Here is a 12,599-nt window from a genome sequence, read left to right on the forward strand (position 1 = left end):
ACTATTGGCTGCTATCATTATCAGTCATTCACCACCTGCACCAAGATTGTCTTGAGTAACAATACAACATTAAGATTAACTTCTTTACAATTGAGAGCATATTTTTCATATATGTCAACAGCAGGCTCGAAGGGCCGAATGGCCTACTCCTGCACCTATTTTCTATGTTTCTATGTTTCTACGTTTCTACCCAAGGCAAGGATGGAGGGGGGGGGACAGAGCATGGTAAGTGTAGATATTCCTTGTGGGGTTGCAGTGCAGTAGCACGGCATTAAAATAATCTTTCCTTGCATACCCAATGATGGTAACTCTCGGGATAATTTGGATCAATGATCAGATCAGGCTCCATCACTGAGTTCACTCAAAAACAGATATTGGACATCAGGGGTATGCGAATGGTGCGGGAAAATGGCTCTGAAGTAGATCTTGATGAAAAATAGTCGACACAAGTGCAAAACGGTCAACTCTTGCTCCTAATTCCAAGAGCTTATATGTTGGCTAGGCACTGAGGAACCAGCTGTGAGCTGTTGTTGACCATTGAACTCTTACGCCTGAGGCAAAAGCAAGGATTTTGGACAAACACTTCACTGCCTTATTAAATAGCACCAGCAGCAAAAACATGGTTTTCTTTGCTGATTAGGCTTCTGCACAAATGAAATGCAGCGGCATTAGAGGATGAGTAAACTCTACAAGCTGCTGGAAAGGGAGGCAGGAGTAGGGGGCTGAATCTGCCCAATATTTCCAAGGAACAATTCCATGACCTGACCCTCAGTAGGGAGCGACATTTAGGTTACATATACAGCAAGGAAACAGTCCCTTTCACCCAGCTAGTCCACACACACCATCGATCACCTGTTCGCACTAGTTCCATGTTAACCCTCTTTCCCATTCACTTCCTGCACACTTGAGCCAATTTAAAGAGGCCAATTAACCTACAAACCTGCACATCTTTGGAATGTGATAGGAAATCGGAGCACCCGGAGGAAACCTACATGGCAACAGGGTGAACGTGCAAACTCCACACAGACAGCACCCATGGTCAAGATTTAACCTGGGTCTCTAGATCTGTGAGGCACCAGCTCTACCAGCTGCGCCACAGTGCCACCCGTGTCTGAGACCTCTGGCAGTCTTCACTTTAGTCTGCCAGCTGTATCAGTTGTAGCATTCTTCAATGTAAGAGATACTTTAAGCAGTAGAAACTCGATTTGCCATCGGAGCTTGCCGTCTACAGGGAGCAGTTTCACACTTGTCCTGTGGTAAGCTGAACACACAGTGTGGCCAATGAAGAGCTGTGTTACCATCATGGAGCGCAAAGCTGGTGCGCTGTGTGTCTTCTGTTGAGCGGGCATGGGTCCCACTGTGGTTCCAAATTGAATTCAGACCCCGTTTGCGTGGATTTGTGAGATGAGTCACAGCCTCCGGTTGCATCCAACTTCTCTCCCTACAGAACTAGCTTTAGTCGCAGTCACATGCATTATGCATTACTGCTCTGTATTTGCTTCACATTCATGTATAATGTATATCTGATGCTGATCTCTGTACATGCGATCAGTCTTAACAGTGCAAGAAAACTCAATAGCACATCAGTATGCATTATGTATTTGCTGTAAATCATTATTAATGCATCCATCCCAGTTGGGTGTATTTCCTGGTCTTGAAGCAACACATCCAACTGATTAAGATAAACCATACACTTAATAGATTATAACAGTTACACTGTGTTACCTCAAAGCATCTGTGTTAAATAACCCAGTTCATAAAAGAGTAAAATATAACTGTACGCTTTCAATATCTATCCAAAGTCATTTTAAGAATACATTTTCTTAACTTTAATTATCTTTATTGAAAAATGGGAAGTAAAATAGTACAATTATGATTGCTGGTGTACCTAGTGGGATTCTTTTGAAATGCTTTCAAACAGAATTGAAGACAGATTTTGGAATGTACAAGGCAAGTATTAAAGGAACACTGGGTCCGACATCATTGCACATTACTGGAATAGATATGGTTTTATGGAATTCTTATTCTATTGACTTCAAAAGGGTAAGATATAAAATGGGCTGCGACAATCTGTTTTACTCTCTCATGTGAAGTCAAAGTTCCCCTTTCTATATTACAGCTGGCAGTGTGATTACGCTTTCTGTCTTGGTCTTACAATTGCTCAACAGGCTTTTACTGGAGGACAATGTTTTGAATTGATCCTTCCTTATTTGAAAGTACGGAGAAAGAGGAAATGAAGTGAGTGGGAGCTCCGCTTCGGTCTCTGTGCTCGTGAAAATAACTTACCCTCTAAAGGGAGAGTTTCACACTTGGCCTGTGGGAATTATCATGACCTGCACATATTATCAGTGAGACTGTGACGGTTACCCACTTCTTCACAGAGTGTGGATTTGTGAAGAGGGTCTGAAGAATGATGCAACATTCTACAGTTTGCCACAGTTGAGACTTTTTACTTTACTTTAGACTTCAGAGATACAGCGTGGAAACAGGCCCTTCGGCCCACGAGTCTGTGCTGACCAGCGATCACTATCCTACACACCAGGGACGATTTACAATTTACAGAAGCCATTTAACCTACAGACCTGTGCATCTTTGTAATGTGGGAGGAAGCCAGAGCATCTGGAGAAAACCCACATGGTCACAGGGAGAATGTACAAACTACGAACATACAGCACCCATAGTCAGGATCGAACCCAGGTTTCTGGCGCTGCAAGGCAGCAACTCTACTGCTGCGCCACTCTGTCATCATAACAGGCGAACAGCCTGTTCATCCTGACCAGCTCAGTAACAGGGGACTCTGATTCACTGCCTGTTCCCAGGTACACATTCAGAGACAGACATCAAGTGCTGCTAGATGATCATCAGCTCGGTGAAGATGGTCTTTGGTCTCCCAGCACAGCGAGATGAGCTTCTGGGAAAGTTGCCAACTGGCTCATTCCAGACCGAAGTGTATGTGATGAGGGACTCACTGAAGCTTGGTGCAACCAAAGCAAAGGCTTGGTTGGGAAGGATCACGGCCTATGCTCCTTCCGCTGCTGGACATTGAGGATCCGAGTACAGTGGGTCACCCCTCAAACAAGGAAAGGCATATTAAGCCAGGGAGGATTGTTTAAAGATAGGTGCGAACACTACTGAGTATGACATATGACATAAATGTATAGACACTGAGATTTAGATCAATTTTTATTTTTGCATATATTTTTTCAGTGCAATAGACAAAGTCCAATGTCCTTAATAGGGTAGAGATGAATTGGACAGTACCCTAGCTTATGAAACAACCATTCAGATGCCTGATAACAGAGGAGAGAAGCTGATCTGAGGGCTGGTGTTGCATGCTTTCAAGCTTCTGTACTTTCTGCCAGATGGGAGCAGGCAGAAAAAGGAATGACAAGGGTGGGACAAGTCTTTGATTATGTTGGCTGCTTTTCTGTTGCAGCGTGAAGTGCACGGATATATAGGCTTTCCACATGAGAGATTAGTGCGCAAAATTAAAGCATATTGGATTGGGAATAATGTACTGGCATGTTTAGAGAACTGGTTGCCAGACTGGAAATAGAGTGAGAATAAAGGGGTCTTTTTCCAAGTGAGGAACTACAGGGTTCATTTCAAGATCTCCTACTGTTCATAATATAAATAACCTTGATAAGGTCATAAGATCATAAGTGATAGGAGTAGAAATAGGCCATTCGGCCCACCAAGTCTACTCTGTCGTTCAATCATGGCTGATCTATCTCTCCCTCCTTACCCCATTCCCCTGCCTTCTCCCCAGGGATGAAGATAAGCAAGCAGGAGCAACAGATGGTTAAGGAGGAAAATGGCACATGTGCCTTCATTGTGAGAGGAACTGAGTACAGGAGCAGGGAAGTCACAGAGTTGACGTGGAAAAGCTTTTCCCACTGAGAGTAGGGAAGATTCAAACAAGGGGACATGACATGAGAATTAAGGGACTGAAGTTTAGGGGTAACATGAGGGGGAACTTCTTTACTCACAGAATGGTAGCTGTGTGGAATGAGCTTCCAGTGAAGGTGGTGGAGGCAGGTTCGTTTTTATCATTTAAAAATAAATTGGATAGTTGTATGGATGGGAAGGGAATGGAGGGTTATGGTCTGAGCGCAGGTATATGGGACTAGGGGAGATTATGTGTTCGGCACGGACTAGAAGGGTCGAGATGGCCTGTTTCCGTGCTGTAATTGTTATATGGTTATATGGTTATAAGTCTCACCTGCATTGTACAGACCCTAGGTGTTGAATACTGGAGTTTTGGTCTCCATTTCTGAAGAAGGATGTTCTTGCTGTGGACGGATTGCTGTGAAGGTCCACCAGGCCAGTTTTGAGATACAGCACAGATACAGGCCCAGCGGCCCACTGAGTCCACACCGACCACCGATCCCTAGACATTAACATCATCCTACACACACTCGGCACAATTTACACTTGTACCAAGTCAATTAACCTACAAACCTGTACGTCTTTGGAATGTGGGAGGAAACCGAAGATCTGAGAGAAAGCCCACGCGGTCACGGGGAGAACGTACAAACCCCGTACAGACAGCACCCATAATCAGGATCGAACCTGGGTCTACTGCCGCTGTAAGGCAGCAACTCTCCCGCTGTGCCACTGTGCCGCCCTGGTAACCTGGCACAAGAAGAGTCATTGGGATGATTGGGGTTATATTCGCTGGAAGTTAAAAGGATAAGAGTATCAATGAAATTTATAAAATCTTGACTGACCTTGAATTTGAAGCCATATTGCCAAAGCAATTGTGAATTTTCCATATTTATTCCTGGACCCGTGATCTGCTTTTTAGTGACCATTTTTAATGAGCTGTGGCATTTGCGACAAAACCAGTAACAGATCGAGGGCACTGAATTAGGCTGAAGGGATTATTGCAAAAATGGGCTTAGACTGGAGGTGACGTAGTTGTCATCTGGAATTGCACGGATCAAACAGTGTCACAAACGGCAGGCAGTATCCCTTTTCTGAGGATCTGTTTTGTATTTCTGCTCAATTTCAACTGGATTTAGTGGGGAACATCTGTTGGATCTGGGCCGCAGGCATTCCTGAACAAAGCCATATTTGAAAATGAGTGTTGTCAGCTAATTTTGGAGGCGATTAACATAGTATGTTTGCATTTTGTGTAATAAGAAGGATATGAAGCGATGATGGACAACAGTTAGGGGTCCTGTCTGCGCTGAAAGCCTAGTGTAGAGTTCTAGAGCCCACGTTTCGAGGTTGTTTTGTGTGACACATGTCTGTAGTGGAGCAGACTCATTTCATGCAGCGGGCCTGAATGAGCAAGTTTGTATTCTGGTCCAGACCCTGCATCCAACCTAAACCCAGCAGGAATCTATTGTACTCGGAGGTGGTCATAAGTTCATAAGTTATAGGAGCAGAATGAAGCCATTCTGCCCATCAAGTCTACTCTGCCATTCAATCATGGCTGATCTATCTTTCCCTCTCTACCCCATTCTCCTGCCTTCTTCCCATAACCCCTGACACCCATACTGATCAAGAATCTGTCAATGTCTGCCTTGCAAATATGCATTGACTTGGCCTCCACAGCCTTCTGTGGCAAATAATTGCAGATTCACCATCCTCAGGACTACCTGGCTTAGGCGGGACTGCAGGATTTAGTGCTGCTGGATGCCACCATGGGAGTCCTGAGGAGAGGTGCTTGGTGTTTGTAGTCCAACATGATGAGGTGTGTGAAGCATAAGGGAAGGGAGTCCCATTTCCTTGGAGAGAGAAAGAGTTGACTTCTCGGGTTGATGATCAGAATGGGAAAAACATAGAAATAAAACCTATTTAATGTTGCAGAGAAATGGTAGAAAGCAGAGGGAATGCCTGGGACAGGGTGACATGCAGAGTAGTTCCAGCATTGTTTTTATTTCAGGTTTCCCGTAAATGTGTGTTTTGGCTTTTCCATCTTGAGGAGATTTTGCACTTTTCTTAAACTGAGATGGGATGCGTTGATTATAACATTCAGTTTGTTCTTCCTTCCAGAATTCTCTTGAGTTTAACACACCAAACTTACCTCCAGCATGTTAGAGTCATAGAGTCAGAGTGAGGTACAGCAGGGAAACTGGCCTTAGCACCCTCTAGGTGTCAAGCATCAAACACTTTATTTTTACACTAATGCTTCACTAACTCATTTTGCTATCCCCCACATTTTCATCAACTATCTCCTCAATTGTGATCGGTTTCACTCTTTCCAGTTTCCAGACTGCTAATGTGTGCATGAACCCACATGTCATGTGGATGATCTGACCAACCATCTCCTCCTGGTGATTGACAGCTACATTTCAACAATGACTGTCCTCCAGGATTGACTTCATTGAGTGTCATTCTAATAGATCCTGGAGTGATGAAATGAACTGTAAAAATGCCGACTCTGTCGGAGAATGGAGCCAACTGAAAGAAGGATTCTTCAAAGTGCCCTATGCTAATGAGAGCTTGGTGTAATGCTTCAATGCTCTAAGCACGTTATGGCAACTGCCCCTAATTGGGCTTAAGTTTATAGAGCTGTGGATACAGATTTGGTGCCCATTATTGGGTAGAATTGTGGCGTTTACTGTGCCTCAGAAGTCTAAAGGCTTTGCACACCATAGTACAGCTATATCATGGACATCAAGGCTCAGCGTACATTGGTTCTGTGAGTGTACATTATTAGGGTCACCATTGTCCTGGGGTGGGAGATTGCAATCTTCACGTGGTCCGCCCTGTTTCGACGAATGCAATCAACCTGGTGAGCACAATCAAATAAGATCAAAGAGAACAAGTTGTCCTACAACTTTAGGCTGTGCAAGCCATACGCAAGAAGAAGAAGACCATTGACCTTATCAATAACCCAAGAACCACATGTCTAACCAATAGTTTAGACTCTTAACCATTGCAAACCATATTCTGTTTTTTTTTTATGTTTGGAATCTCTCCCTGCTTTAAGCTGAGTAGGTGAAACTGGAGAAACGCAGAGTTGTTGGCTGAGTGTCAGCATATGGTGGAGATGTGCGGAAGACCAGATGGAAGCAGGACGAGCCCACACTGCTTCAGTGCAGTACATCATCATGTTTGCCTCTGATGTGTGTTGGGTGGAGGCAGATTTGGATGACAGGAAAATCTTGAAGCTGGAACTCTCTTGTTCATGGTAGTTTTACTGTGCTAAGTGCTACACCATAATATGTTCCAGGAATGTAACTCTGTGAAGCTACTTATTCCCTTGAAAGTTTAAGAGGGTATTTTTCTTATTTTTTTCATTGCAAGTGTTGTCTAAAAACACTGCTCTGTAACGGAAAATGGTATGATGATGAACATGTCTCATCCTCATTTCATTGCAAAAGGATTTGAGTATAGGAGCAGGGAGGTTCTACTGCAGTTGTACAGGGTCTTGGTGAGACCACACCTGGAGCATTGCATACAGTTTTGGTCTCCAAATCTGAGGAAGGACATTATTGCCATAGAGGGAGTGCAGAGACGGTTCACCAGACTGATTCCTGGGATGTCAGGACTGTCTTATGAAGAAAGACTGGATAGACTTGGTTTATGCTCTCTAGAATTTTGAAGATTGAGAGGGGATCTTATAGAAACTTACAAAATTCTTAAGGGGTTGGACAGGCTAGATGCAGGAAGATTGTTCCCGATGTTGGGGAAGTCCAGGACAAGGGGTCACAGCTTAAGGATAAAGGAGAAATCCTTTAAAACCGAGATGAGAAGAACTTTTTTCACACAGAGAGTGGTGAATCTCTGGAACTCTCTGCCACAGAGGGTAGCTGAGGCCAGTTCATTGGCTATATTTAAGAGGGAGTTAGATGTGGCCCTTGTGGCTAAGGGGATCAGGGGGTATGGAGAGAAGGCAGGTACGGGATACTGAGTTGGATGATCAGCCATGATCATATTGAATGGCGGTGCAGGCTCGAAGGGCCGAATGGCCTACTCCTGCACCTAATTTCTATGTTTCTATGTTTCTTCCTTGCTGGAGAGACAGAGAATTTGGATCAGCACAATTTCTGTCAATAATTGTACCTACATTTTCACAAGGAAAGCAAAACTTACATTTATGGTAGGCATTTCACAACTTCAGGATGCTTCACATGCATGACCTCCAGAGCAGGCACAGTAGTAGTGAAGGAACAGTCTAGCCAACTTGTATTCAGAATAACCCAAAAACTGCATTTGATGATACAAGCTGATGTAATCCATAAAAGTGAAGGCTAAAGTGAAGGTGGGTTAAATATTAGCCAGGAGATATCTTCACCTCGCTATTTTTCCTCATCCATCTGAGAGGATGATCGGGAATTTTCTTCAAGGGTTTTCAAAAAATGACAATGGTGCAATAGTGCATTGAAGTGTCAGCATAGATTTTGGCTCAGTTGCCCGAAGTAGATCTTTGAAGAGATATACGCTTTTGACTCCACACCAATGCACCTACCACTAACTCATAGATGATGCTTGAGAAATATGATCAATAAGAGTGGAACCGGCCAGAAAGTGGAGAAGGAAGTTCCGTGGCAGACTAAGACAAGTAGTGAATGATGCTGTGAGCATGAACTTGCCAATGCCCTGCCTACATTGTGCATTGATTTGTGCTTTAAAGTACCAAGTTTTCCCACTCTTCTTTCCCCACAGCAACGACTAGTGAATTCAGGAGTCCTGTGTCGCAGCTGAAACTGACGTCCAATTCACGTTGTGCCTGCATTTCCCAATGGGGATAAGATCGATGATCCTGACAAATGATACAGATCATCATGCGATGTTGTGATAACCCTGGTGTTTGATTGCAGGCCTGATCACTCCGCTTAAGATGCACATCCCATCCTGGTCCAAGGAATAGATGCCCAGACAGTATCTCAGGCATGGTCCTTGCCTCTTCTTCACCGGGCAAATGCTGTGCCTGCTTCAGGAGTATTGACCCTCACTAACGACACATGGCATGGAAAAGCCCGTGTGCATGTTCGGGTGTATATTTGAGAAGCCCAGTTATAATTTTTCTGCCTAAAACAAATGCAGGTAGATCGGAGAATGTGCTACCTTTAATGAACCAGAAATAAGAAATGTCAGAAAACCGATGTGAGGTGCAAAACAAATACACTTGATGTAGTGGGAAAGGAAAGGAAGAATCTAAAGAGCTTTCAGAGCCAGCAAAAATGTTTAAATCTGAAAAGTATTGTCTTTCACTGTTGGACTTTGTGGAAACAGAGTCCCACTACTCCTGGCCCCGACCTACTTATGATATTGGGAAGAGAAATAATAATTAGCTTGTTACCAGTGTGGGGAGTAAATTGGCTGTTTTCATGAAACTGACCTCAACTGTGAGGTTAATCTGCCCATTTGGTGACCCCAATAAATATTTGTTTGTTCCTGATCCCCCCTAGAGCTCATGACTAATTTATGCCATGTGGCAGTAAATTGAAAGCATGTGCTTTAAGATGAATTGGGTATATTTCTTTCCACGCCCTCAGTAATCCCTCACTGAGAACAACTTAATTCTCATGACTGTCTCTAACTTTGTAGATATGACCGTTCACATTGTCACTGTATTCACAAATATCTCCCATCTTTGCATTTTCAGCCAGAGGTCGCACATCATGGACCAACGAGGTCAGCTCTCCCAATTTGCTCCTGGATGTTCAGGCACTAGAAATGAAGCAGGTTATAACTGCTTTCTGGATGCAAAACCTGGCATAAAAGAAGTTACTCTTAGATGTGAAAGAAGCCCTAGCTGAATGGTAGGTGCACGAATAATGTTTCCCCCTATGGAATGTCCAGAACCGGGGGTGACGGTCTCAATATAAGGGGTCAGCCATTCAAGGCTGAAATGAATATAAATTTCTTCACCTAATGAGTCGGTGATGAATTGTTGAAATTCTCATCCTAAGACTTTATAAGGGCTCAATCGCATATATTTACAATGATTAAGGGATCAGTGCAGGAACATTGTGCGGAGGTAATAGGTCAGCCATGACTATATTGAATGGCAAAGCAGGCACGAGGGCCCGAATGGCCTCCTTGTGTTTTTCGTGTTCTTGTGATCTGGGGGCATCTGTTTGTTGCTTTGTATACATTACTACAGACTAGTAGCAAAAGGAACACTCATTCGAGCACTGCACAAAACTTGCCATGAAAGAGCTCTGCCCTATCCCATTTTGGTGACTTTACACAAAATAACCAAAGCTTCACAAAGCATTCCTCATTTCCGATAAGGAACATTCTGAAACATTGTACACTTTCAAGGCTCGTTACTTGTGGCTTCACTTGAGCTACTATTTTTTAGTTGGACTTGCATCAAACACACGAGTAAAATAAATGACTCGGAAAGTTGCAAGTGGAGCTGCAAGGGGGAGGAAATGGTTTTCTAAGTAAAGGATTAAACTGGGTTGAGTTGTATATGGTTTTAGAGTTACTCTGTGCTATCTGTCTGAATATCATAATGTCATTGATGCACTCCCTTTGGTTGTCAGTAAGATGGTACCTACTGGGTGCCTACAGGTTTTGGTCATTTTACATTTGGAATCAAGCCATGTTCCAGGCTCACCAAGTCAAGGGGCGGAATGGTGGCGCAGTGGTAGAGTTGCTACAGTACAGCACCAGAGACCCTGGTTCGATCCTGACTACGGGTGTTGTTTGTACAGAGTTTGTACATTTCCTCCGTGATCGTGTGGGTTTTCTCCAGCTGCTCTGGGTTACTCCCACACTCCAAAGAAGTAAGTTAATTGGCTTTGGTGAAAATTGTAACTTGTCCCTTATGTGTTGGATAGTGTTAGTTTGTGGGGATCGCTGGTCGGCGTAGACTCAATGGGCCAAAGGGCCTGTATCCACGCTGTATCTCAAACGAAACTAAACTAAAAGCCCACAACAACCATCAAGCACCCTACTTTAGAATTTAGTTGACAATCCGCTTCTGAGTATCCCCCTTTTCATTCACAGCAATAGTATGGAATGGCAGGTGACTTCGCAAAATATAAGCATTCCTCTACTACTTTACACTAAAACCACACTCATTTATTTTTACTCTCCCACATTCCTATCAGCCCAAATTCTTTCATCCACATAGACACTGGGGGAAATTACATTGGCCAAATAACCTTCCAAACCACACATCTTTGGAACGTGCGAGATAACTGGAGCACCAGGAAGAAACCCACGTGATCATAGGGAGAATGTGTAAACTCCACACAGACAGCTACCGAGGTAAGGATTGAACCTATGTTGCTTGCGCACTCAGGCAGCAGCTCTACGACCTATACCACTCTGGCTTTCTTTGCTTTGGTTGTTAAGGTAACTGATGTAAAGATGAAACTGAGTCACTAATTAAATCCAGCATGGCTACATTAATCATATTGCTCTAAAGGCAACAGAATCTCACACAATAAAAGCACACTTTGTATTTCTCCACATGCTGAGGCAATTTGTGGGTATTAATGAATAAAGATGATGGTCATTTACTGCTTTCCAAGTGTTATTTTATTTGATCTAATTTGCTTTGAGCGTTCTGCAAAGGATGACAAAGTGATGAATGTATCTCCTTCACTTTTTGATTTTCTCATCTTGAACTATCAGAATATCACTTAAGAATAATTTGCATCCGTGCTTCTTAACAAAACAATACTCTGATTCCAGGAACTTGTCACAATCAAAAGCAAACCCCATAAATATAAATACAGACAAATCAGATAACAAATATGCTTTCATGGCAAGGACATGATGATAATGTTATTGGCTCAATCACTTACTGGGTTATTGTCTGATGCTTTTTGGATCTTTTCTTGCATGATTCATTATTAAGTGATGATTCATTGATATTGGAAGCCTAGCTTGCTGTCACATTCTAATGTGTATTTTATCCAGTGAAAACAAGGAATAAAAATGGCAAATATACTTTGGAGCAGTTGTGGTTTTTTAAAGCGTAAAATAAAGTTGGCACATTTCATTCAGCTAAATTAGGAATTTTTGAAGACATTGCATTCATTGTAGTTTACATATCTAGTAATTTTGGACAATTAAACAATTTACCAGTAAACAGAGGTATGTTGCAGAACTGCAGGTGAATAGTTGTGTTTTCGACTACAATGTGTTTCTCAACCTCAGTGACACCATCACAACAAGATCACAACAAGAGGGGGGGAATGCAAATGGAGTTTATGACATCTTGCCTAAGGAGGGGGGGAAGGTGTGAATTAATGTTACATTACCCTTCTGAGTTTGAAAAAAAGTATAATGGTACCTCAGATGACATCCGGCAGGCGGCGCGACTCTCGTCAGCAGCGGCCTCTGCAGCCTGTCTGCGTTTTTATTATTTTTTGTCTATGTTTCTATGTAGTTTTTGTTATTTTTTGTTGGGTTGTGTGTGTGGGGGGTGGGGTGGGAGGGAGGGGGTAACTTTTAAATCTCTCCCTGCACGGGAGACCCGACCTTTTCTTGTCGGGTCTCCGTTGTCGTTGGGGTTGCAACGAGGAGCGGCCTCCAACAGGAGAAGACCGGGGACTCTGGTGCCGACGACTCACCTCACCGTCGCGGAGCTGGCCGAGTCCAGAGCGGGTGGAGCGGTGGTGGAGCGCTGCTGCTGCTGCGGCCCGACCTCCGGAGATTCGGAGGCTGCAACTGCG

This window comes from Leucoraja erinacea, chromosome 13 (assembly GCF_028641065.1).
Source record: "Leucoraja erinacea ecotype New England chromosome 13, Leri_hhj_1, whole genome shotgun sequence".
NCBI lineage: Eukaryota > Metazoa > Chordata > Chondrichthyes > Rajiformes > Rajidae > Leucoraja > Leucoraja erinaceus.